The sequence below is a fragment of the Podarcis liolepis genome (assembly GCF_965112155.1).
Source record: "Podarcis liolepis genome assembly, chromosome: 17".
Lineage (NCBI taxonomy): Eukaryota > Metazoa > Chordata > Lepidosauria > Squamata > Lacertidae > Podarcis > Podarcis liolepis.
The window spans coordinates 13,255,911-13,283,825 of NC_139571.1; the positions used below are offsets into that span (position 1 = coordinate 13,255,911).

The following is a 27,915-nucleotide window of genomic DNA, read 5'->3' on the forward strand; positions in this document are numbered from 1 at the left end:
TCTCTGTTAAGTGTTACACAAGGCAATAGACCAATGCCCAACACAGTTGTCTTTGCCCTTCAGAGTTTTAAATGAGCTCTGCCAGGGAGCCAGACAATCCATCATTCTCTGCATGAAGGCTTGTTATCTACATGGTGATGGCAAATACGAGGTCCACCAATCAGGACACAGAGCCAGCAAATACTTGTGAGCAGGTGCTAAAGAAGCCAGGGGGGAAATATATACATTGCTTTCTCTGAATTAAGGCTCGGGGCAAATGGGATATCCCCCTACTGCCACTCAGCTGAGAAACAGGATTAGCTTATATCAGTGCAAGAGGACGATAAACTGAACTGCAAATGTCAGTGCATGTTCCCACAGAGCAGATTCCTTCATTTTAAAAGAGAGATATTTGAAAATGTCAGGTAGATCTGAAGGTGTAAAAAAAGCCAAATAAATAAAAATGTCAGAATTGAGAAAGTTCTAACTTCTATGCAGCTGAAAATGCCAGGAAGAATTCTCTAATTTTCTTGCGTGCTTTGAGTCGCTAAATCACACGCTGGTCCCTTTTGATTCCAGCAAAGATAAAGCTCTTCATTTCAGCAGTTCCAAACATTCTGGGGTGTTTGGGGGTTTGTGAACAGTATGAAAACAGCGACATAGCACTGTCGTTCCAAGGGACCCTGTGGGGTAGTGATCTGGGTGCTGGCCAAAGTTTGGGGGAGACCAAGATTCAAATCCTCCCTCAGCCTGACCTACCTTGCACGGTTGTTTTGAGCATAGAATCTGGAGGCACCAGGTCTCCTGCCTCGAGTTCCCTAATCCCTGCCCTTTGGCCGGACTTCCTGGGGCTGAGAATAGCTGAAGCTCAGCAACATTTGGAGGGCCAAAGGTTCCTCACACTTGGCTCCAAAAATGTGCATTTGTGTGGGAGGAAGAATGACTCCATTTAATCTAAGGGTGTGCACCGAGAGACTTTCTTGTTTCTGCAATCGTTGTCCAAGCAGTCCTCTAGAAAATACAGCTTTGCTCTCTTTTTCCTACCACCAGGGGGAGGCTGACGGTGCAAAATGCAAAACAGGAAAAACAGAGATGTGGTCTCTGTCCCACTTGTGGCTTGTCATCGTTCTGTGTGCAGCCATCAACTCTAAAATTTGACATGGGGGAAACAGCAGAAGAAGCAGAGGCAGAGGGGAACTTTGTGTTTCTTTCCTTCTGGCATCCTTAGGCTGAGTCACAGAAGCAGCGCCTGGGGGCCCAGTTGGTGTCCTCAAGGTGGTGCTGGACTCCAGCTCCAATGATGATGGTGGTGGTAATAATAATAATAATAATAATAATAATAATAATAATACTCCACCCATCTGTTGTTGTTTTTTATAATATTTTATTGAATTTTATCGATAGAAAAGTTTAGAAAAATACAAAAACAAAACGGATACAAAATACAAAATTACAAAATACAAAAATACAAACATTGAGCACAAAAAAAGAAAATGAAAAAACACATATAAAAGAAAAACAAAATTTCCCTCTTTCTTAATCTCTTATCTTTAATTAACTTATTTTCCTGACTTCCTCACGTCTCCCATTTTTGTATTCCTTTTTAAAATTGGTTCAGCAAATTCATATCCTATTAGTTTATCTGTTATTGATCCCCTCTTACATTTTACCTTGTTGCTAGAACCCCTTCAATTCATTTCAATGTCCTCAGCATTCAAAAATTTTACAGTGTTTCTGCAAATAAGCTTTAAATTTCCTCCAATCTTCTTCCACCAACTCTTCTCCCTGGTCTCGGATTCTGCCAGTCATTTCCGCCATCTCCATATAGTCTATTAGTTGCATCTGCCATTCTTCCAAGGTGGGTAGATCTTGTGTCTTCCAATGCTTTGCGATGAGAATTCTTGCTGCTGCTGTAGCATACATGAAAAAAGTTCTGTCCTTCTTTAACACCAATTGGCCAACTATGCCCAGGAGGAAGGCCTCTGGTTTCTTCGTGAAAGTATATTTAAATACCTTTTTGAGTTCATTATATATCATTTCCCAGAAAGCCTTAATCCTTGGGCACGTCCACCAAAGGTGAAAGAATGTACCTTCAATTTCTTTACATTTCCAACATTTGTTATCGGGCAAATGATATACTCCATCCATCTGGCTGGGTTCCCCCAGCCATTCTGGGAGGCTCCCAACAGAATATTAAAAACACGATAAAAGATCAAACATTAAAAACTTCCTTAAACAGGGCTGCCTTCAGATGTCTTCTAAAAGTCCTTGCCATCTGATGGGAGGGCGTTCCACAGGGCAGGTGCCACCACTGAGAAGGCCCTCTGCCTGGCTCCCTGTAACCTCACTTCTTGCAGTGAGGGAACCGCCAGAAGGCCTCGGAGCTGGACCTCAGTGTCCAGGCAGAACGATGGGGGTGGAGACGCTCCTTCAGGTCTACTGGACCGAGGCTGTTTAGGGCTTTAAATGTCAGCACCAACACTTTGAATTGTACCTGGAAACGTACTGGGAACCAATGTAGGTCTTTCAAGACTGGTGTTATTGGTCTCGGCGGCCGCTCACAGTCACCTTTCTAGCTGCCGCATTCTGAATTAGTTGCAGTTTCTGGGTCACCTTCCAAGGTAGCCCCACTTAGAGCGCACTGCAGTAGTCTAAGCGGTAGATAACCAGAGCATGCACCACTCTGGCCAGACAGTCTGTGGGCAGGGAGGGTCTCAGCCTGTGTACCAGATGGAGCTGGGAGACAGCTGCCCTGGACACAGAATTAACCTGCGCCTCCTTGGACAGCTATGAGTCCAGAATGACTCCCAGGCTGCGCACCTGGTCCTTCAGGGGCACAGTTGCCCTATTCAGGACCAGGGAGTCCCCCACACCTCTCAGCTTCTGCTGGGAAGCCCAATGGTCAGGGATGATGGTTGGCAGAGGGCAGCAACATCTGTAGCGCAGAACACTGGCTGCTTCCGGAATCAGAGCATGAGCACAAAGGGGGCCGAGTCCAAGGTTTGGGGGAAAGGGTGGGGCTTGGAGAAGGACTGGAAGGGTGTGAGAGAGAGGGCAGGCCTGTTAGCAGGCACTTCCAAGCCCACGGGGCAGTGAGGAAGAAAGGGCAAAGAATTCAAGAGAACAAGCGACTGTCAAACAGCGGAGAACAGCCATCAAGAGAGAGATGTTCATGAGGAAAAGTGTAAGGGAAGCAGAAAGACCATTGAGGAGATTGAAGGTAAGCAGCACAGCAAAAGGGGAGCTTGGAAGATCTCCAGAGATCACGTCTACAGGGGGCTCCTTGTACTAAGAGACTCAGAAGAGCAGCATCCCAGGAGATACAAGGGGCTCCTGCTGAAAGGGGGAACCAGCATATAAAACCAGGGCTGAATTGAGGTTTGACGATGCCCTAAGCTCCTGAAAGTAATGGGGCCCTTTATATGTCCAGCTGTCCTTTGTCAACAACAAATTGTCACTGTGTTTTTGTGAGGAATACAACTACAGTGGTACCTCGGGTTACATACGCTTCAGGTTACATACGCTTCAGGTTACAGACTCCGCTAACCCAGAAATATTACCTCAGGTTAAGAACTTTGCTTCAGGATGAGAACAGAAATCGTGCTCCGGCGGCAGGAGGCCCCATTAGCTAAAGTGGTGCTTCAGGTTAAGAACAGTTTCAGGTTAAGTATGGACCTCCGGAACGAATTAAGTACTTAACCTGAGGTATCACTTTACATGGTAATTTATGGACCTAATAGGTCCATACACAACACAAAAAACTGCTGCTATATGTAGCTTTTATTTTATTTGTTTTTTAATCCTTTCTTTTGGAAATATACTCCCAATTTTTCCCCCTTTAATTTTTTTTGGCCCCACCCCCAAGAGAGTGGGGCCCTAAGCTAGAGCTTGTTTAGCTTATACGTAAATCCAGCACTGTATAAAACCTGTTCTCAGCATTATTATCAGCAGGAAAACTACACTCTGTTTACAAATCCCTTTAACAGCCGAAACTCCGACCATGGTGTTCATGGGAGTTTGTCAGCCTGCACTTTAGACAGGTTTTTGGCATTATTGTTCAGACTTTGCTTGAACACCCTGTGCTGCTTATCTGATTTTCAGGCTAGACCACAGCATTGTTCTGAGACGTTCCCTGTCAGATTCGCCATGCCTCTGCGCTCATGGCACTGCCAAAGAAAGAGGGCTGGGGTGGGGAGACGCTAAAGGACAACTGGTTCTTTTTTTGCTGAAATTCCATTCATACTTCCATTTCTGCAGGCGTTGACTTGGGCACTGATAGCCAGCCTTGCTGTGATGAACTCGTGGCAGCTTACACATAAATTATAAAGCACAGGAGTGAGAAGCAAATCTTACATAATGAACAGCAATAAGGACAGCATCACAAAGCATCAATTTGCAGAGAGGCAAACGTATGTGTTGTGGATTCACATAGCGCTTTTGGAGGGGTTCTTTCTGGCCCTCTACATTATTTTGAAATAGCCTGCATTGGATCCGGGCTGTATCCAAAGTTATTCCTACTCAGAGAAGATGCATGGAAAGTAAGGAATGTGGGGACTTGAGATCCATGAGTTTCAGTGGGTCTACTGTGATAGGAATTTTGAGGTCTTAGATATATGGTAATGTTCATAAGTGTACCAACCAAACACGTACATAGATCAGCACAGGAAGACCGACCTGGAACCATTTATCTTTACAAAAGACTGGCCAGACTCCCCAGGCAATCCAATCAAGTACCGTATTTTTCGCTCTATAACACGCACCAGACCATAACACGCACGTAGTTTTTAGAGGAGGAAAACAAGAAAAAAAATATTCTAAACGAAATAGTGGATATATGATTTTTGTGGTTCATGCTGTGGCCACAGACATGTGATCTGACAGTGAGTTTGGAGTAGCCCAATGCAAAAATCCTGAGGATCCATGTGGATCCAATCTTTGTAACCACAGAGGAGGGAAGGAAAGGGAACCATGGATCCTCTGCTCACGACTGCAGCAGATCCCCCCCCCCCCCGCCACCCTCAGGCATTCGCTCCATAACACGCACAGATATTTCCCCTTACTTTCTAGGAGGAAAAAAGTGAGTGTTATGGTGCAAAAAATACGGTAACCAGCCAGACAGGAGATAAACAATGACAAGAGAAAAACAACAATCAAATTTCTGTTTTAGACCGCCTTTTCTGTGATGTAGGTATGATGTATCTGAGGGGTGGTCTTAGGTTACACCCCTTCTGTGATGTATGTATGATGTTTCTGGGGTTGGTCTTGATCTACAGGATGGCAATTTCAATAGTCTTTATAAGGCCTTGCGCGCCATTTTTCTGGGTTCCTCCTCCTCTCCTGCAGGTGAGGTGAGCACCCTGTTGCAACAGATCAATAAAGATCAAGCTTACTAGCTGCTTTGCTTCTCAGTATTTTCTGGTTGGCCTCTGTTATTCTCTCCTACCAATAGGGAATCTATGTAAGGACTCTATATGGGCTCTTAGATACCCCATAAGGGAAAAGGGCAATTTTTGTTTACAACACTACTCAGAGAAGACGTGTCTGAATGTCCAGTAAGCAGGACCTGCCAGTGGTTATTAGCAGCAGTGGCGTAGCGTGGGGGGTGCAGGGGGGGCCGGCCGCACCGGGCGCAACATCTGGGGGTTAGGGTTAGGGGGCGCAAATCCACGGGTTAGGGGGCGCAAATTACTTGCCTTGCCCCGGGTGCTGACAACCCTCGCTACGCCACTGATTAGCAGCTCCAGGGCTGCAGCTTAAATGCTTCCACAAGGTCATGGGAAAGTGTCTGGGCTTAGCATACCAAGCCAGCTTGTTTATTAATATTATCAAACAGCATGCAAGGGGGGGGGGGAACCACTTAAAATTCTTCTTTGCTGGGGAAAGGCACCAACCTTGTCCTTTTAATGCAACGAAGTGCTAGTTTCCATGCTGTGGCATTAAAAGCAAAGGGCACAATGCTAACCATGTCTACTCAGAAGTAAGCCCTACTGAATTCAATGGGGCTTACTCCCAAGTAAGTGGCTTTGGGATTGCAGCCTGTGGGTGCAGCTGCTTCCTGACATTTAAAGAAGAAACCTTCTTCGCTCACACGCTGCTAAATACTCACAGCTTGCCTGACAGACAGCGTTTAGCAAGTAAGCTGGGAAAACTTTAATCTTATCATTTCCTTAATTATGGGCTGGATCAGTGAATGCACCTAATGGAAAGGAGGGGAAGAGAAAGTTTTGTGAAACACCTCTTTTTTATGAAAAAGAAGTCTCCTTCGCATTCTTCTTCAGCAAAGGAGCTGGTTGCATTGCCCATTTGTTGGGAATTTGCCACCAGAACTAATTGCACTTCCCAGAGGACAGGTGTTATGTTATGTTATGTTATGTTATGTTATGTTATGTTATGTTATGTTATGTTATGTTATGTTATGTTGTTATGTTATGTTATGTTATGTTATGTTATGTTTTATGTTATGTTATGTTAATGTTATGTTGTTTTGACCTTTAAAGCCCTTCACTGCCTATGACCCTCGTACCTACGGGACCGCCTCTCCTGGTATGCCCCACGGAGGACCTTAAGGTCCATATATAGCAACACCCTGGAGGTCCCGGGCCCTAAGGAAGTTAGATTAGCCTCAACCAGAGTCAGGGCCTTCTCAACGCTGGCTCCGGCCTGGTGGAAAGCTCTGTCTCCTGAGACCAGGGCCCTGCAGGATCTGATTTCTTTCCGCAGGGCCTATAAGACAGAGTTGTTCCGCCGGGCCTTTGGCTTGAAGCCAATTTGATTCTCTCCCCCTCTTTCTTTTTCTTTCTTCTCCTGTGATGAGGCAGCATTTTAATATTTTAATGTTTCAATATTTTAATGTTGTATTTTAATCTTGTTTTTAAGTTGTATTCATTCAATTTGTTATTATTATTGCTTGTTAGCCACCCTGAGCCCAGCCTTGGCTGGGAGGGCGGGGTAATAATAATAATAATAATAATATGTGGGGTGTTATGTGGACCCCCTGAATTCTAGGTAGCCTGCAGCTGAAGTACTAACAGATGAGGCTCGTTGCCTTTAAAAAAAAAAAGGTCAGAGGTTTTGTGCCTGTTACCAGTGGCATGACAGACATGGACAGATGCCTCTTTGCCTAGGACTGCAGGGCTAAGGAAGCTTCCCCTTTGGGTTTAATCCAAATCAAGCTGCTCTGAAAGTCACAGGAGCCCTATCCATGCAGAAAGCAATGTGGTAAGATTCTATGGGATTTTGATATTTGGAAGTGCTTTTGAGAGCTGCCCGGGAGATTGTCATTTCTTTGGAGACTTCTAGCATGTCTTTACGGAAAAGTAATCTAGAGAAGAATTCATGCTTTTGAATTATGGTGCTGGAGGAGACTCTTGAGAGTCCCATGGACTGCAAGAAGATCAAACCTATCCATTCTTAAGGAAATCAGCCCTGAGTGCTCACTGGAAGGACAGATGGTGAAGTTGAGGCTCCAATACTTTGGCCACCTCATGAGAAGAGAAGACTCCCTGGAAAAGACCCTGATGTTGGGAAAGATTGAGGGCACAAGGAGAAGGGGACGACAGAGGACGAGATGGTTGGACAGTGTTCTCGTAGCTACAAACATGAGCCTGACCAAACTGCGGGAGGCAGTGGAAGACAGGAGTGCCTGGCGTGCTCTGGTCCATGGGGTCACGAAGAGTCAGACACGACTAAACGACTAAACAACAATCTAGAGGGCCATGCCTTCCCATCAGATGTCAAGGAAATAAACAGCTAACTGACTTTTAGATGTTATGGCTGGGGAATGGACTCTTTCACATTAGGCAACCCTAATTGTTTGAGGTGTGGTACCTTGCCTTGCCAGAAATAATTTTTTTCAGGAGATAAGGAAAGGGATAGCTCCCACTAGGGGTGGGGGAATATGTCAAGTTTGGCTTTTCTCCATTTCTCCAACCTTAAGTTCAATTTTCCACATCATCACATGAAAATTCTACATCTTTTCAACATGAGTTTCTCCTAATATTCACATTTTGCAAAGTAAGGTAAAGGTACCCCTGCCCGTACGGGCCAGTCTTGACAGACTCTAGGGTTGTGCGCCCATCTCGCTTAAGAGGCCGGGGGCCAGCGCTGTCCAAAGACACTTCCGGGTCACGTGGCCAGCGTGACAAGCTGCATCTGGCGAGCCAGGGCAGCACACGGAAACGCCGTTTACCTTCCCTCCAGAGCGGTACCTCTTTATCTACTTGCACTTTGAGGTGCTTTCGAACTGCTAGGTTGGCAGGCGCTGGGACTGAGCAACGGGAGCGCACCCCGCCGCGGGGATTCGAACCGCCGACCTGACGATCGGCAAGTCCTAGGCGCTGAGGTTTAACCCACAGCGCCACCCACGTCCCCCTTTTGCAAAGTAGTTACCCCTAATATAATGCATTTCTCTGTGTTATTTTCACTAATATACCTGTATGCCTTTGAATACACATTCTACCCTAGTAGCATTTTAGTGCATGTTACTTGACTGCGGAACGACCTTGCAAAATTCAGATGAGGGCAAAATTGAAGGATGGCTGTGGCTTGGTTTGCATAATGTTTCAGAAAGCGGGAATTAAGTCAGTTCACCTTTAAATGTGAACTGAATTGAATTTCTCTTCCATTCATAATCGCAACACATGGGAAGGTTTGTGAAATGCTCAGTTCATGGTATTTGTACATGCAGGTAAGTTTGTCATTTCATTGAGGAATACCTCAACTTTAAATGGGTGAGGAGGCAAGATCTCTTCTACCACGCGTTTGGCTAGTACTTATATTTCAGGAAAACCACACAAAAACAACAATACTGAACCCACTTATCTGGGGCTTACCTGAACTCAATGGGACTTACTTCTGAGTAATGTATAGGATCATTCTATAGCACTCCCATCTGCTCAGTAACAATTAAGTAACAATTATACCCTTCAACCTGTATAAGGTAAAGGGTAAAGGGACCCCTGACCATTAGGTCCAGTCGTGGCCGACTCTGGGGTTGCGGAGCTCATCTCGCTTTATTGGCTGAGGGAGCCGGCGTACAGCTTCCGGGTCATGTGGCCAGCATGACTAAGCCGCTTCTGGAGAACCAGAGCAGCACGCAGAAATACTGTTTACCTTTCCGCCGGAGCGGTACCTATTTATCTACTTGCACTTTGACGTGCTTTCAAACTGCTAGGTTGGCAGGAGCAGGGACCGAACAATGGGAGCTCACCCCATCGCGGGGATTCGAACCGCCGACCTTCTGATCGGCAAGTCCTAGGCTCTGTGGTTTAACCCACAGCGCCACCCGCGTCCCTGTATACCAGACAGAATAATGCCCGCTTGTTTTACAGGTGCTGAAATGCTTAGGTTCACGAGCATTGATTTTTGTTTCATCTTTCATTTCTCAGAAGTTCCCCCCCCCCTTAAAAATCTATAACTGCTGAATAAGCAGAAAGGCTGAGGAAGTTCATGGTGATGTGAACTTCCTTAAAAGTCACCAGAATTGTGTAATGTGTTTTAAAGCGATGGTGTGTTGCTTTCTGGGTGTTTAGAAAGCAGATGTCCTTAACAAGGCTGGGCATAGAACCCTGTTGCTCACATCTAAGGCATGGACGTTGTTATGTATTGAAGTTCTCACCCTGGGCCAGCAGGGGGATACTGGAGATAGTTCAGGTCCACATATGCAAATAAGGGATCGAAAGTGACGTTCAGTGATTGGGTAGTTACAGAAAGTTGTTACAGCTACGTTATACTGGAGCTCTATATAAGCAGGCTGGCTGAACCCTTCAGTTCAGTTCTGTTCTGACCTGTGAATAAACAAGAGCTGTTTGGAGAATCGCTGTGTCATCTGATATGTTCACCCACAACTTAACAGACGCCTCTCCACCCTCTTTGCCCCCACAGTGGCCAAGCAGACGCATCTCCAAAGCCCACAAACAGGCGTCTTCCTCTAATGCTCCACAGTGACTTGTATTTCTGGCTGCAGTTTCCGTTCAAGCTGGAATAAAGTACACTGGGAGAAAAAAGAAAGGCGATCTAATCTTGCATAACTCCAGAAGCCCAGAGGGGAGTGAAGCCCAGACAGATAAACACAGGTGACTGGCCTTAGCAAATCTTTCTAGAGAGCAAATTCAAAGGAGAGAAAGGCGACTGGGGATTAGCTGATGGCTGTGCAGATGGTGCCATGAGAGGGAGAGTTTTTGCATTCATGGAGCGGCACAGGGCTTCCTGCCACGAGAAGCGATTGTTTGGATTAGACAGTCGGTCTCCATTTCAGCAGATGGGCCTCCAAACCTCCAGGGTTCTGAATGGGCAAGTATTGTGAGGTAGATTTGAAGTGGAAGGCAAAAAGAGGGAAGCTTCTCTGTGTTAACTCATCGTCCAGGGAACTGCTGTCAACGTTGCATACAAGAGGAAGGAACTGAAGGCAAACTGTCAATGAAAAAGAAGAACTGAAATATTATATGGAAAGGACTAGGAAGGCTGGTTTTTCTGCTGCATGCAGGAAACGGGAAACTCCACACAAACACTTGCTAACACATGTCCAGATGACTTGTTGCCAATTAGCTCAGTTCAACTGGAACTCTGCACATATCCTGTGATTTGGGGAGTCCCTTGCCATGGACAGATCTGCAGGTGTGAAATATAATCATAGTCGAGAGTGGATTTCATGCTCTTTATTCAGCTCATAGTGGTGAGGAGGAATGAATGTCCCCTCAAAGTATCTGCTTTATATACATTATTTACACAATGGGCTGCACGTGATTGGCTAATTCTGGAATTCTCCTGTAGGCCAATCAGGTTGTGGATTCACTTCCATCTGGAGCCGGATTGGGTGGCTCCTGCAGACCAATCATACTGCTGCATTGTTCTAGGACCAATCAGACTGCTGCATTCTGAATCCTATTGTTCTAGGACCAATCATAGTGCTGCATTTTGGATCCTATTGTTCTAGGACCAGTCAGACTGCTGCATTTTGGATCCTATTCAACTCAGTACATAACAAGGTGGAAGTGCTGAACTGATGTCTTGCCTCGGTAATGAACTGGATGAGAGCCAACAAACGGATGCTCAGTCCAGAAAAGACTAAGGCCCTGTCAGTTGGTCGTTTCCTCGATCGGAAGGATGGAAGCTTGCCTGCTCTTGATGGGATTGCAATCCCTCCAAAGGAGTGGGGACATAGCCTGGGGATCCATTGCTGACTTGAGACTCAGGTGGCCTCAAGGCCGGAGTGCCTTCCATCAGCTTCATCTGGTGGCCCAGCTGCGCCCCGATCTGCACAGGGACTGACTAACTTCTGTTGTCTATGCTCTGGTAACTCTAGGTTAGATTACTGCAGTGCATTATACACAGGGCTGCCTCTGAAGAAGGTTCGGAAACTTCAGCTAGTACAGAATTCGGCAGCCAGGCTGCTCACCTGGGCAAGCTGGTTTGAGCATACAGCATGAAATATACTCAGAGCGGCGTAGTGATTTCATGCTCTTAATTGCAGCTCGTAAAACAGTGAATGAATCCCCCTCCCCCAATCCTCAGGCTTTATATACATTATTTACACAACGAGTTCCGTCTGATTGGCTGATTCTGCTTCCCTCCTGGAGCCTGAATGGTTGCTGCATTCTAGGATCCTACCTGCCTATTGTTCTAGGATCCAAGCTTAGTACATAACACTGCACTAACCCAAGCCCAACTTCACGGGCTACCAATTCGTTTGCAGGTGCAATTCAAAGCGCTGGTTTTGACCTGTAAAGCCTTAAATGGCTCAGGACCACAATAGCTCAAGGACCACCTCTTTCCATATGAACCTACCCAGACCCTGAGATCATCATCTGACGCCCTTCTTCATGTGCCTTCTCTGTGAGAAGTTTGGAGGGTGGCAACACAGAAAGGGGCCTTTTTTGTGGTGGCTCCCCATTTGTGTGATGTTCTCCCCAGGGAGGCTTGCCTGACGCCTTCATTCCATATCTGAAGGTGCCAGGTGTTTCTCCCAGGCCTTTGGCTAATATAACCGCCTGTGGCCTTTTAAACTGGGGAGTGGGGTAGTTTTATTATTTTTGTTACTATGCTGTGTGTTTTTATATTGTGAACTGCCTTGTGATCCTCAGACAAATGGCGATATAGAAATTTAATTAATTAATAATAAAATAGTGCTGTCTGTAAGCAAATTTGTTCAGCCAGGTCAGTCTGTTTGCTCAATCACTGTCCCCTGCGCTTCTGATTTATGGAGACCCACATGATCCACTAAAGAAAGAGAGAAAATGTTATGTACTGAGTTGAATAGGATTCAGAATGCAGCAGTCTGACTGGTCCTAGAACAATAGGGTCCAGAATGCAGCAGTCTGATTGGTCTGCAGGAACCACCCAATCCAGCTCTAGGTGGAAGTGAATCTGCAACCTGATTGGCCTGCAGGAGAATCCCGGGAATTAGCCAACCATGTGGGGCCCATTGTGTAAATAATGTATATAAAGCAGACATTTTGGGGGAACTTCCATTTCTCCTCACCACTATGAGCTGAATAAAGAGCATGAAATCCACTCTCGACTCTGAGTATATTTCAGAAAAGTACGCCTCTAAGGCAGAAACTGATTTGAAGGAGTGGAAAACATTTACTGAGCTATTATTTCAATGCACAAAATAACTCCTCCAGCCCCAGCCCTCTTAGTTTTCGTTGCTGCTGACTCTTCTGCCCAGGTCCTCATCTGGATGAAACAGAACTTCTTTTTGCTTCTACAGACCAACATTTGCGGGTTCTGCATAGCCCATGTGTTTGTGGGAAGACAAACAAAGGATCCTAAGGGTATTTACAAAAGGGGTGGGTGGGCGTTTTCCTTTGTGTGTTTCCTAATAGGATGGTGGGCTCTTCACTGTGCAAAAAATGCCACACTCCATTTTATAAGGAGGCTCTCTCTAACCATCTTGTTTTCAGGAGGGATTCTGCCTTAACTAATGAACTGCAAAGAGAGGGGGGAAAATTGCTTCTCCCTCTTAATTTGTTGTGCTGACTGTAAAGTTCAATTACATTAATGGTTTGCAGTGTTTCTGAGATCTGAAGTACTCCAGCTAATTAATCACCCTGGAGTTATATTGTGCACAGTGCAATGAAACACTTAATACGTTGATGAGACCCAACATAGTCTTTTGCACTTGGCGGAATGAATGTGGTGAGATGAATGGATCGGGGGAGGGGATCTCAAAATCTCTCTGCCTTTGAGGAGTGGTAAAAAAAATAGTGAGATAATAAGGACGATTATGGCAGGGAATTCTGTATCTGTATTGTGATTTAGAGTGCTCCAAGTACTTTTGCATATGTTTTCTTTTGCAGAATTGCCTTACCCCAAAAGAGCACACTCAATTGCATCAATTTGCAAAACTGGCACTGTTTCAGGTGCACAAAATGTAGGCTTGAGCTTTTTCTGGCAAAGTTGTTGAGCTTTTTTGTCAAAATCTCCACAAACAATTGAGGTTTCCCCTTATTTCTTAGGGAAATCACCCCAAAAATCAACACTTCCTATACTGGCTGCCATATGCCTGGGTTTTCCCACACATTTTTGCTGCTTTTCAGAAATTCTGCCGGAATGCCATTTTTGACACCTACGTCTGGGAAATTCTGGACATAGGGCAGCCCTAACATAATGCTTGTTCCTTACTTGTAAGAAATTAGTATTTTAGTCTGGCAGCAACTACCCTTTGGAACTCACTATCTGTTGACACCAGGCAGGTGCCTTCACTGCTCTTTGCTGTTCCAGACATGTGGAAGTTGCGTGTGTGTTATTTCTTTTGAGCTACTGTTGATTGTAATAATCTTTTGTTGTTATCAATTGTTGTTATCAATAATTTCAATGTTTTGTTTCCTATTTTTGTAAACCATTAGGTGGTTACAATCTAGCGATATGTTGTTGTTGTTTAGTCGTTTAGTCGTGTCCAATTCTTCGTGACCCCATGGACCACAGCACACCATGCACTCCTGTCTTCCACTGCCTCCCCCAGTTTGGTCAAACTCATGCTGGTAGCTTCGAGAACATTGTCCAACCATCTTGTTCTCTGTTGTCCCCTTCTCCTTGTGCCCTCAAAGTTTCCCAACATCAGGGTCTTTTCCGGGGAGTCTTCTCTTCTCATGAGGTGGCCAAAGTATTGGAGCCTCAGCTTCAGGATCTGTCCTTCCAGTGAGCACTCAGGGCTGATTTCCTTCAGAATGGAGAGGTTGGATCTTCTTGCAGTCCATGGGACTCTCAAGAGTCTCCTCCAGCACCATAATTCAAAAGCATCAATTCTTCGGCGATCAGCCTTCTTTATGGTCCAACTCTCACTTCCATACATCACTATATGTACATTTTGATAAATAAAAACAAAACTTCACAACCTCGTAAAGCAGATTGGGATTATTATCTGCATGCTGAAGCTGGTGGGGCTGAGTCGCAACAGATTTCCTGAAAGTGCATAAAGAATTGAAGGCAGAAGCAAGACGGGGGGGGGGGGTCCTGTCTCAGTGGGTGTTCATTCTGCACTGGACCATAAATGGAAGGAAGTCCTGCCACATTCAGTGGGGCTTAGTCCTAGTTAAGCACGCAAAGAACTGCAGCCTTAGTCACCATGCTACACTATGGCTGCGTGTGACGGGTATAACGATAAACCATAGTTTGTTGTGAGAAGCTTAGCCTCCCTTGGGGTTCGTATGTGGAAATCTCTCTCTTTTTAAAAAATATTTATTAAAGTTTCAGAAAAGATTACAAAAAGAAAAAGAAAAAAAAGAAAATACAAAATACAAAATACAGAAAAGTAAAAACAGTTAAAAACAAATCAATCTTTCCATGTCTTGTCTTTCATTTACTTGTTTCCCTGACCTCCTCACACCTCCCTTTTTTGTATTCCAGTTCAGTTAGTTAATTCAGCAAATCCTTTCCCTCTTTGTTTTTATCTTAATCCTTTATCTTAATATATTATACCTTTAGATTCTCACCTGTTAACAATCCATTTTTACATACTCCTTTGTAACATTGCTACTAAAACCACTTAACTTCATTCCGACATCATTCTAACATTCATTAATTTTACAGTATTTCTGTAAATAATCTTTAAATTTCTTCCAATCTTCTTCCACCGACTCTTCTCCCTGGTCTCGGATTCTGCCAGTCATTTCCGCCAATTCCATATAGTCCATCACCTTCATCTGCCATTCTTCCAGAGTGGGTAGATCTTGTGTCTTCCAATACTTTGCAATAAGTATTGTTGCTGCTGTTGTAGCATACATAAAGAAAGTTCTATCCTTCTTTGGCACCAATTAGCCAACCATGCCCAGGAGAAAGGCCTCTGGTTTCTTCAAAAAGGTATATTTAAGTACCTTTTTCATTTCATTATAGATCATCTCCCAGAAAGCCTTAATCCTTGGGCACGTCCACCAAAGGTGAAAGAATGTACCTTCAATTTCTTTACATTTCCAACATTTATTATTGGGCAAATGATAGATTTTTGCAAGCTTGACTGGTGTCATGTACCACCTGTATATCATTTTCATAATATTCTCTCTTAAGGCATTTACATAATAATAATAATAATAATAATAATAATAATAATAATAATAATAATAATAATAATAAATTAATAACAAACCATTCCAACTATAAGCAGCCCCTCCCTACAACTCCCAGAACCATAGGTGGCAGATCAGGGGAAAGCATTCCGATCAAATAGAGCGATTGATCACAAGAGGTTGCTCACAGACACCTCATTGGAATGGCAGTGCCCATCAACGGGGGGCGCCTCGGTCTCCTCAAATATTTTATTGCGGGAGCGAGGGGTCCTTGGGTTCTATGGCTCAGGTCTGCCTCTGCTTCTGCTCGTGTGCACAGTGGTACCTCGGGTTAAGTACTTAATTCATTCCGGAGGTCCATTCTTAACCTGAAACTGTTCTTAACCTGAAGCACCACTTTGGCTAATGGGGCCTTCTGCTGCTGCTGTGCCGCCGGAGCATGATTTCTGTTCTCATCCTGAAGCAAATTTCTTAACCTGAAGCACTATTTCTGGGTTAGCGGAGTCTGTAACCTGAAGCGTATGTAACCTGAAGTACCACTGTATTCAGATATTTTCTTTCTTAGAACCAGCCCCCTCCTTAAGCTGTCCATTTCCCATTTGAATAATTGTTTGCGCATGTAGAATGGACATTTGTGATGGTGCATTCTCAGAGACCAAATCTCTCTCGCTTTTCAGCCATCATCCCCCCCCCCTCCACCGCAACTTATTATGGAAAACTGCAGTGATTTTGACCAGTACTTGGCATTCGTTATTGGCACGATATGCACAGACTATAGTAAGAGCACCTTGCTGTGTAATAGGTTTAATACCAGAGCTGTACAAATATTTATTTATGTCTCCGGCAGCACCAGAGTACGACCTTTAAACGGATTGATGGTTGACTGCAATGCTTTAAGGATAAGTAATAATGCTCTCACTTGTCAATATTTGCTCCATGACAAGTTATAGCTAACAGGGGTGAGGAAGGGTTCAGACGGGCTGTGCTGAAACATCAACATTAGCTAATAACAATAATCCTTGCAGAGGTTTTGGAACATATATTGCGTCCAAAAGTTCTGCAAGCTATTTTTAGCTTATGTTAACCATCCTTTTAAGACTGCTTGTGTTCGGCAGGCCAGGTCTATTCACTAAATATATCTTTCCAAGTTTTTCATGCTGCTCCAGGGGCAGCGTGTTCTGTTTCACTGAGGCGAAACAGGAAGCGCCACCTTCTGCTGCCATACCTGCTGGCATTGGCCCTGGCACCAGTGCCAATTTCAGGCAACACGTCACCCCATTTGGGCAAGATCTTGTGCGATTTGTGGTGTGAATTTGGCCCAAATCTGTGCTGGTGGCTGCAGGTCTGCTGCCTTGAGAGCTTTTGCCACCTGAAGCAGTTGCCTCGGCCGGCCAGCTGTGGACTACCCCTGTTTAGCCACACATTCCTCCAGGTATTGGCATCTAATGTGTGTTTAAATCCTCTTGGCAGCCAATAGCACTGATGCCTCAACTCCTATGGCCCGACAGAGCTTGACCTGGAGCAGAGTTGGCTTTCCGGGCTCTTTGCATCCTGACAGGTGGCAAGGAGAATTTCACAGGTGCAGGCAGCAGTTACCTGTGTCAGAGACAGGGCACCTCGGGCCTATCTGGGTGGCCTTTGGGACCCCACCTGGGAAAGTCAAGTAGTACCCAACATATGCTGTCTTAGGAACAAGGGGGCTTCAGATTACATTTTCCAGTGGCAGCTTGAAAACAGGGGCAGAGCAAGGTGGGGGCGGTGAGTGCGGACCCCCCTGGGTGTCATTTCCTTTTTTTAAAAAAATACATTTTTATTAATTTTGACATACAATTTATAAAACGTACCACACAAATTATTACAAATACTGTCTTTTTGGACTTCCCTCAGCACCTCCGCTGACCTTCCGTCTTAATCACTTTATATGCATTACTTCATTTTATATTGTCTTTACCTCTCTTAACATATCACCTCCCCTTCTCTAATTTTACAATATTTCTAACAATACTCCTCACAGAACTTCTTGCAAACCTACAAACGTCGTTTGATCATCACAAATACTTTTCATATAGTTCATAAATTTACTCCAGTCTTCGGTAAATTTCTTGTCCCGTCGGTTTCGGATCCTTCCTGTTAATTTATCTAATTTTGCATAGTCCATCAACTGCATAGTCCATTCTTCGATCGTCAGCAATTCTTCTTGCTTCCATTTCTGGGCTAATAATATTCTAGCTGCTGTTACTGCATATAAAAAAAGTTTACATTCTTTTTTGTTTATATCACTTCCCACCATTCCCAGTAGGAATGCTTCTGGTTTCTTTATAAACGTATATTTCAACATTTTTTTCAACTCATTGTATATCATCTCCCAGAAACATTTCACCTTTTTGCATTCCCACCACATATGATAGAATGCTCCCTCTTTTTCTTTACATTTCCAACATTTACTGCTAGATTTATACATTTTTGGTAACTTAACCGGAGTGATATACCATCTATACATCATTTTCATTACATTTCCTGGGTGTCATTTCCGAGGGGCGTGACATGCGGCGTGCCACCTGCCCGTGACTCCCTGTTACCCCAAGCCATCGGGGGAAGAGGGGGAGCTGCGCCGCTTTGCTGGCAGCCTTCCCCTCTTCGTTTTGACAGCACCGCGCACCTGGGCTGCTGGAGGAGGCAGGCGGGGAGAGGACGGGAAGGAGGCAGGCGAGCAAACAAGCAGAGGGTGGAGGGAAGGAAAGAAGCACAAGCTTCCTCTACTCAGGACCCAAATCCTGTAACCCCCAAAAAGCTCAACAACTTTGGCCAACCCCCTCCCCTGAACAACAACTGGCAATGACAATGGGTAGATCACAGCCAGTCATTTTATACTGTGAGTAGATCACAGTCTCTTGGGAGTCCAGCTAGATTTCAATGAGTGTGTATGGGGGGAGGATGACAAGAAATTTTCCGCCCCGGGTACCACCTGACCTTGCTATGCCACTGCTTGAAAAAGCAAGCCATGCCCAAAGTGAGGTCTAAACCACTTGGAAAACTGCCTGGTCCTGCAAGGCCACTAAATGTCCTTTCTCTTCGCCAGCCAGTGAGAGGTCTGTTCTGCTGTCTCTGTCTCCCCATCACTTTGCTCCCCTGGCATGTCTTGCCTCTGTCTACTCCAGCCATCACTCCACCAAGATGTTTCTATGGCAACGCTGTTGAGCCACGGATGAGACATTTTTATTTAAACCCGAAAGATAACAGGAGACCATGCCAGACAAATTACCTCCAGGCAAGCTGCATCGCCTTGTCAGACGAGGAGGGCTTCCTCCCTTACGCCAGGGCTTTGCACACACCACACGTTGAAAGCATGTGACTTCTCCTGCAAAGAATCTTGGGAAATGCAGTTGACACCTCAGCTCTGCAATTCCTAACACCCTTAAGAATGACAGTTTGCGAGAACAAGAAATATAACAGGTGATAACATAGTATTATGTACAAAGAACAGAATGTAACATTTGATGTAATAAATCAGAAATGGAAGTTGGGGGAAGTCAACAGGGAGGGGGGGAAATTGGAAAATGAATGTTAATGCAGCAAGAGTATTGTTAGCCCAGAAATGGAAATAAGAAGAAATTCCGACGAAAGAAGAATGGCAGACGAAATTAATGCAGAATTGGACAAAATGACAGGAAGGATTCGAAACCTGTGGGACCAGAGATTTACAGAAGATTGGAAGAAGTGTATTAATTATTTGAAGAGCAACTGCAATCAACAAATTACGCTAGTAGGACTACAAGAAGTTTTGTAAGGAGAAATATACGTAGTGTTACAAAGTAGAAAAAGATAGAGATATTGGTTATGAGTTTGAAATGTAATAGGGAAGATAAGAAATGCATACTGAGAGATTAGATTGGAAAATTTTCAGACAGGATTGAAGGAAGTCAAAAATTTGAATAAGATGTAAAAGTATGTTTAATTACTGTTGAAAATGATATGTTAAAAAAAACTAATAAAAATAATATTTTTAAAAGAGGAAAAAGAATGTTAAGTAATGATATTGGATATTTGTCCTGAGAAAAGAAAATCAATGAAAAATATTTTTAAAAAAGAAACGACAGTTTGCAGGATGCTTGAACTGGGCTTTAAATGTACAGCGTTGTTGTTGCTTTCTTTAGTTTTTGAATGTTGATTTTTGTGTGTTGTGTATTGCTACTTTTAAATATCTTTCGTGTTGTTGTTGTGTGGAAAATACTAATAATTTATTTTATTTTATTTTTAAATGTACAGTGTTTATCAGCCCAAGTGCAGAGAGGTGGGAAACAGGGCTGGGCTACCCATGGAGACTGAGTGAAGCAGCCGCCTCAGGCGGAAGAAGCCAAAGAGGCAGTGAAGTCATGGGAACCCCACCAGGGGCAGAGGAAGGGGGGTGCAGTGGGGCCAGGCCACTCCGAGTGCCATCTCTGAGAGGGGTGACAAAATGCTGGGCAGCACTCACCGCAGGACCTGAAGTGTGCCTGAGCCATGCATCTCTCCTGGGAGTGACGCAGTGGCTTGGGCACCCGCAGGCTCCATGCTGCCCCATACTTTCTGCCCGCTTCCTCCCCCTCAGCTGTAGGATGGCTGAGTGGGAGGAAGAAGAAGAAGAGTTTGGATTTGATATCCCGCCTTTCCCTCCCTTTAAGGAGTCTCAAAGCGGCTAACATTCTCCTTTCCCTTCCTCCCCCACAACAAACACTCTGTGAGGTGAGTGGGGCTGAGAGACTTCACAGAAGTGTGATTGGCCCAAGGTCACCCAGCAGCTGCATGTGGAGGAGCGGAGACGCGAACCCGGTTCCCCAGATTACGAGACTACCACTCTTAACCACTACACCACACTGGCTCTCGAATGTGAGAGGCAGTGAGAGTCTGGAGGCAGGCAGACTCCTCGGAGACCCCACAGAGCATCCTGCCCCGGCTGGCCCTGCCCCAGACGCCTGATCAGCTCGCTCCACTGCTGGCCCCACCCGGCAGAGAAGTGGCGCCAGCAGCAGCAGCAGCACCACTGGTTTCTGGCGAGATTTCACTGGTGCGGCTTTGTGAGCACCACGAGGGAGGCTCAAACTCGGCTCCAGTTTGTAAAATGGGGGAAAGCAGCAGAAAGTAGCATGCAAAGGTCATCACTGGCACAGCTGATTGAAATTGCTACACGAACAGGATAAGTAAATTATTAGACTGTGTATAAGTACAGGATTATCTTTTGCTCCAGCTGTGTATGCACAGGGCTGCTCGGAAAGCACAGCTCTGGTTGTGAAAAATATCTTTCTTCAGCTGGTCTTCACCCACCAGGGATAGAAATGGCATATTGTGTTTTAATATTTTGTTGGAAGCTGCCCATCTGGCTGGGGAAACCCAGCCAGATGGGCGGGATATAAATAATAAACTATTATTATTATTATTATTATTATTATTATTATTATTATTATTAGTTGAAGGTGTGCCCAATTCAAAGCTACTGTTTACTTATATAGTGAAAAATTCTGAAAATAAAATAAAAATAGATTTCATTTGTAATTAGTCATGACTAAACTTTAACTTTAATCCACTGAATATTGTCCTTAGCTTTTGGATGGAATGGAACAAAAAGAACAAAAGTTGATCCAGAATTTATTAATGGAAAGAATCGAAATTTGGAAACTTGCCAAGACAAACCAAACCAAATGAAACCCAGCCAGATGGGTATAAATAATATTTTTTTATAAAAAATATTATTATTATTATTATTATTATTATTATTATTATTATTATTATTATTATTATTAATTAAGCAAATCCTGAAAGAAAGATCAAATTCTAAAAAAACCCACCTTGGCTACCATTTATTCATTTTATGAATCTGAAATTTAACTTGGATGTTAATATAAATGTAATCTTTGATCTACCGTTCTAATTGTTTTACTTTAAATAAAAAGAAGTACATTTCGTTTAGCTTCCCAGTGAATAAAGAACCTTCAAGCTAAATAAACTTGCTTATACGCTGCCCCATTTCTCAACTATACTGGAAGAGATTAAGAAACCTATATTCAGTGTTCTGTAGGGAGTGATTTGGGGGGGAAACCTTAAAGTGCACTGAGAAATCCAGAAATCAGCTTGTGAATAGCGCTGTCTTCCATTGATTAAATCTGAGATGCTAGAACAATAAACTAGAACAGCATTTTCAACCTTGGGGGGCAACCCCTATGCCTCTTCCCCATGATTCCATCCCCGTTCTTCTAAGTCACTAACATCTCAAATGACAGATTTGTTTTCAGTGCCTTCAGGCACATGGAAATTTCCTTCCTTCCTTTGAGAGTCAGTAGAGTAGGAGACTCCTCATCTCAGAGTTGCGGGTTCAAGCCCCACATTGGGCAAAAGAATCCTGCACTGGACCCGATGACCCTCGTGATAACTTCCAACGCTACAATTCTATGAAATTCTAGGGAAATTTTATGTATGGTTCTGCTTTATAGGTAATGGCCTTAAAGCTTCGATGATTTCCTAAACTCCTATCAAATCAAGCAGATTAAATGGTTAGGCAATGAGCCTGATGTTCTCCAGACCTTTTAGAGTTGAATCTAGAATTGCCTGTTGTACAAGGTTGCATTGTACCCCACGCAGAACACTCAACCAAATTTCTTATAATTAAACAAGACAGGAAGTGCATGCTGTAAAATTTAAGTGACATTTTAATGACTCACTTTGTAATATGAGGGAACAAAGAAGTCTATTCCAGAGGTCATGAGGATCTCATTTACATAATATATCTCTTGTACAAATTAAAGTATTACACAGCCCTTATATTACAGCAACACTAGAATGGTTCAAACTGCATGGGGTGCATTTTAAAAAAAAGTAATACTCTCTTCTAAGAAATACAATGGAATTACAAGCTGAATTTCAAAAGTCTATTTTGTTCAATTCACAATAATCACAGCAGGAATCAAACCTGGGAGCTGTTTCGTATATTGCATTAAAAAAATGCACACCTAAAAATTTATGTATAGATCTAAACCTATAAATTAGGTAAAGGTAAAGGGACCCCTGAAAGCACTCTTAAGTGCAAGTAGATAAATAGGGACTGCTTTATAGCGGGAAGGTAAACGGCGTTTCCGTGTGCTGCGCTGGTGCTGGCTCGCCAGCAGCAGCTTCGTCACGCTGGCCACGTGACCCGGAAGTGTCTTCGGACGGCGCCGGCTCACAGCCTCTAGAGTGAGATGAGCACACAACCCTAGAGTCGGACACGACTGGCCCATACGGGCAGGGGTACCTTTACCTTTACCTTTACCTTAAAGGGACCCCTGACCATTAGGTTCAGTTGTGGCCGACTCTGGGGTTGCGGCGCTCATCTCGCTTTATTGGCCGAGGGAGCCGGCGTACAGCTTCCGGGTCATGTGGCCAGCATGACTAAGCCGCTTCTGGCGAACCAGAGCAGTGCACGGAAACGCCGTTTACCTTCCCACCAGAGCAGTACCTATTTATCTACTTGCACTTTGACGTGCTTTTGAACTGCTAGGTTGGCAGGAGCAGGGACCGAGCAACGGGAGCTCACCCCGTCGCGGGGATTCGAACTGCCGACCTTCTGATCGGCAAGCCCTAGGCTCTGTGGTCTAACCCACAGCGCCACCCGCGTCCTAAACCCATAAATTATACAAAGACAAATGTGTTTGGAAATACATCATTAGCAGTGGGGAATAAATTCAATCTAATTCACATTTTAATGCAATTTGCACTTTCTAAAGCAACACATAAAGAAGGAGCTATCCTTCAAAATTCACACTGGCCTGAATTTTGCAGTGCAGTCACTCAACTGAATAATGTGTACAAAAATGCATAGATTGGTTAAAATAACACCCTCAAAAACATTAGGTAAAATTACAGTGGTACCTCCGCTTATGTATCCCTCCGGTTATGTTAAACTTCAGGATATGTAAGCGGCAAACCCAGAAGTATATTTCCAGGTTTTTGCTGCACACGCATGCGCAGAAGTGCTCTACTGCCGCATGTGTGCACGCAGAAGTGGTCTCTCCAGTTGCGAAAACACCGTGATCCGGCCAATCGTCTGGAATGGATTCCGTCCGCAACCGGAGGTACCACTGTACTTGTAAAAATGTGTATATTAGGCAAAACTGAATAAAAATTGGTATGCTAGGAGTAACACACACTAAAATGCTGGTGGATTATTGTGCAGGGGTTTTTTTGGGGGGGGGGTGCAAACTGATACAGATAACACTGTGCCCCCAACGCCCAATGGCTGCTTCATACAGATGTTGAATAGCAGCGGGGACAGAATCAAACTTGGTGGCATGTCACAGGGAAACTGCCAAGATGTAGACAAGAGGTAGACATGTCTCTCAAGGCTGTTTTCTGGTGCTGGTCATACAGGTAGGAGCTGAACTGCTGCAACATGGGGCCTCCAACTCCCAACCCACAGAGAGGGCCCAGGAAGATGCTGTGGTCCATGGCATCAAAAGCCGCTGAGAGATCTCCAAGCCAGCCTTCGTGTGGCCCTCTCCCACCTCTCCCTTGAAGGAGGTCACCTGCCAGGGTGACCAAGGCTGATTCCTCACCAAACTCAGTCCTAAATCTCTGCTAACATAGGTCCGGATAATCTGTTTCCTCCAAGGGGGCTTGCAGCTGAATCCAATGCCATTTATACAGGAAAGTAAGGGATCTTTTCTTATTCCATCTGCTTCTTAAAGGTAAAGGTAAAGGGACCTCTGACCATTAGGTCCAGTCGTGACAGACTCTGGGATTACGGCGCTCATCTCACTTTACTGGCCGAGGGAGCCGGCGTACAGTTTCTGGGTCACGTGACCAGCATGACTAAGCCGCTTCTGGTGAACCAGAGAAGCACATGGAAATGCCGTTTGCCTTCCCGCTGCAGCGGTACCTATTTATCTACTTGCACTTTGAGGTGCTTTTGAACTGCTAGGTTGGCAGGAGCAGGGACTGAGCAACAAGAGCTGCAGGGAAGCTCACCCTGTCACAGGAATTCAAACCGCCGACCTTCTGATCGGCAAGTCCTAGGCTCTGGGGTTTAACCCACAGCACCACCCTTCTTCTTCTGCTTCTTACTGGACCACAATTCTGGGTCTTTGTTTTTTTAAGTGCTGCATACTCTAAAAAGCGAAGGTTGAGAGCTGCTATGGAGCCATTGCTGTCCACTTCTGTGAGTTTACAGAGGCATAAACAGAGGCATTTTGAAGAAAATGTGTGAAGGGAGAAAGGTCAGAGGGCAGCAATGAGATGGATAAAGAAGAAGTGTCAGTGATGGTTGTGGAGGCTTCTTATAACAGGTCAATGCATTGGCCGAGATCCAAGAAACACGTTGGCCCATCACATGGGAAGGAGATTGTCTTCAGGTTCTAAAACAAGAAACGAGCACAGCAAGGCATCCGAGCAAGGAGACAGGAGACATGCTGGAAGATGAATGCAATGCCTGCCAGTCAAAAGCTCTCAATATTTAATGCCAGCCTCTATTCCTCGTGATTTTAGAGCCCAAAGGAAGCCCAAGGCCAAGATTCTGTTGGCAGTTGCCGTCTTTGTCCAGCACAAGCAGTTTGGTTGCCAACTAGGCTTCTCTTGAACACTGAGGGAATGTCAGAAGATGCTTGATTTGGGCAGCGAAGCTTAAAATACAGCAAATACAGGTGACACTTGGAAAAGTAGAATATCGTTGAAAAGTTCATTTATTTCAGTAATTCAACTTAAAAGGTGAAACTAATATATGAGATAGACTCATGACTTGCAAAGCGAGATATGTCAAGCCTTTATTTGTTATAATTGTGATGATCATGGCGTACAGCTGATGAACCACAGTGGACCAACACCAGCTGATGACATGGCTTTCCAAATCTCTTTTCTGATGAGAGCAGCTTTTGCATCTCATTTGGAAACCAAAGACCCAGAGTCTGGAGGAAGAATGGGGAGGCACACAATGCCCGATGCTTGAAGTCCGGTGTGAAGTTTCCACAGTCTGTGTTGATTTGGGGAGCCATGTCATCAGTCCAGGGTCAACAGAGCCATCTACCAGGAGATTTTGGAGCACTTCATGCTTCCTTCCACAGACGAGCTTTATGGGGATGCTGACTTCATTTTCCAGCAGGACTTTGGCACCTGCCCACACTGCCCAAAGTACCAAAACCTGGTTCAGTGCCCATGGGATTACTGTGCTTGATTGGCCAGCAAACTCACCTGACCTGAACCCCATAGAGAATCTATGGGGCATTGCCAAGAGACAGATGAGAGACATGAGACAGAGCAATGCCTTTCCGAGTTTCACCTGTAACTTAGAATAATAGAGTTGTGAGGGACCTTGAGCACCATCCAGTCCAACCCCTTCAATGCAGAAATATGCAACTGTCGCATACAAGGTTTGAACCTGCAACCTTGGTAATATCAGCACCACACTCTGACCAACCGAGCTTGGGAGAATCATTTAAAATGTAGTGAACCTAACAACATTGCTTGTTCAGTTAGATTCTTCGTTTTCATTGAAACCTTGTCTTACCAAGGGGTGAGGAATCATTTTTTGCTTCTCACTTTTTAAAGTTGTTCTTGTTTCTCATTAGATATTTTTCTCCTGCTGTTCCTACTTAACTTCAACCTTCCTTGACCATTGGTCCATGATGACTAGGGATGATGGGGGTCCAATGGGGCCATAGGTTCCCTACTGAAAGAAAAGTCCTGTTGGAAGAACCAAGGGGCCACTGGGTCCAGTCTCTTTCCCTGTGCACTCACTAAATATATTCTGGCTTTTCTCAAACTCTACAAAGTGTGTGTGTGTGTGTGTGTGTGTGTGTGTGTGTGTGTAGGGATAGGCACACTTCCCTCTTCTCTTTAAGTTATCAGGTTAAAACCATTTTATTCACTTGAGCTCTTGGTGAAAAACAGTGAGAAACAGTTTCTATCCAAATGCTATTTTGGTTTTAAATGCAGTATAAGGAGTCTCTCCAGTAGTGATGTATGGAAGTGAGAGCTGGACCATAAAGAAGGCTGATCGCTGAAGAATTGATGCTTTTGAATTATGGTGCTGGAGGAGACTCTTGAGAGTCCCATGGACTGCAAGAAGATCAAACCGATCCATTCTGAAGGAAATCAGCCCTGAGTGCTCACTGGAAGGACAGATCCTGAAGCTGAGACTCTAATATTTTGGCCACATCATGAGAAGAGAAGACACCCTGGAAAAGACCCTGATGTTGGGAAAGATGGAGGGCACAAGGAGAAGGGGACAACAGAGGACAAGATGGTTGGATAGTGTTCTTGAAGCTACCAGCATGAGTTTGACCAAACTGCGGGAGGCAGTGGAAGACAGAAGTGCCTGGCGTGCTCTGGTCCATGGGGTCACGAAGAGTCAGACACGACTAAACGTCTAAACAACAACAACAAGGAGTCTCTATGGGAGTATATTTTATTTTAAAAATGGGGTCTCAGAGTTTTTAGGGGGCTAACCAGGTTGGGATAGCTGGGATAGCATGCTTGTTGGTTTTGAATATCTTATGTAGATTTTTTTTTCAATTTTGTTGTTCTGTATGGGACAATGACAGTAAAGATTATTGTATTGTATCGTATTGTATTGAGTAACAGCAGGTTCTCCAAGGTCAGAGCTAGCAGTCTTTCCCGTCATCTGTGATCAAAATTGGGGTACAAAGCTCCACAAGTGAGCTCTGGCCCCCTACCCTAGTGCAACACCGTTTCTTAAAAAACCCCACTGCCTTAAAAGTCTAAAATGCTGAATATTTCCTTGGCGATTCCTTGCTGTTTCTTAGGTCCTTAATGATGCACCCACGTTCATCGGAAATCTTAGAGACCTGCTGAAATGGTGCCGCTTGGGGGGATGGGAGGAAGGGAGCAGAAGAACCATGCAGGAAGAGACGATGAGCAGCTAAGAAGCAAAACATGCCAGTGGGCTTATTTTAAAAAATAAAAGGGAAGTCTGCCAGGCAGCAGCAACCCTGTGGCTTCAGTCACTAGAGCGGCTCATGCAGGAAAAGGCGGCTATATTTAGCACAGCACCACAACCTTCTCAAGCCCAAATCCAGGCACGTCGTCAGCAACACAGCATTAGCAAAAGCCTGACAAATTCCTGCTGGTTTTAAAATACTGTCGCGCACTGTCCCCCCCCCCCCCCGCAACCCGGTGGCAGATTTTGCTCTTTGCGGCCTCTTTTAATGTGGCAACAGATGGTCAGGTCGGTACAGTACATCCAGATTCAGTGCTGGCCTCTCTCTCTGTAAGTCGGCAAAGCGGTTCAGCCGGGTCTTGCTGCCGGCGGGATTTTACCAGGCACAAGGTCTGCGATGACAAAGGAACTGATTAGCCAGCACAGATTTCTGACCTCGGGAGGCTTCTGGACGCGAAGGATCACCCCCACAATCGCTGGGGAGTTTCTGGACAGGCTCCCCAGAATTACCGTATTTTTCGCTCCAAAAGGCGCACT

The 27,915-nt window shown here is 44.7% G+C and overlaps 1 long non-coding RNA gene across 2 annotated transcripts in view; it reads left to right on the forward strand.

The window, feature by feature from the left end:
• The first annotated feature begins 6,990 nt into the window (after positions 1–6,990).
• LOC310697133 overlaps positions 6,991–27,915 on the forward strand; it is a 237,521-nt gene continuing 216,596 nt past the window's right edge. The window contains exons 1-2 of one of the 2 annotated variants that reach the window (XR_014520942.1): positions 6,991–7,197; positions 23,859–24,138. This is a non-coding gene — a long non-coding RNA (uncharacterized lncRNA). The remainder of the gene's footprint in view (positions 7,198–23,858; positions 24,139–27,915) is intronic. The other variant, XR_014520943.1, reaches the window with a different exon arrangement.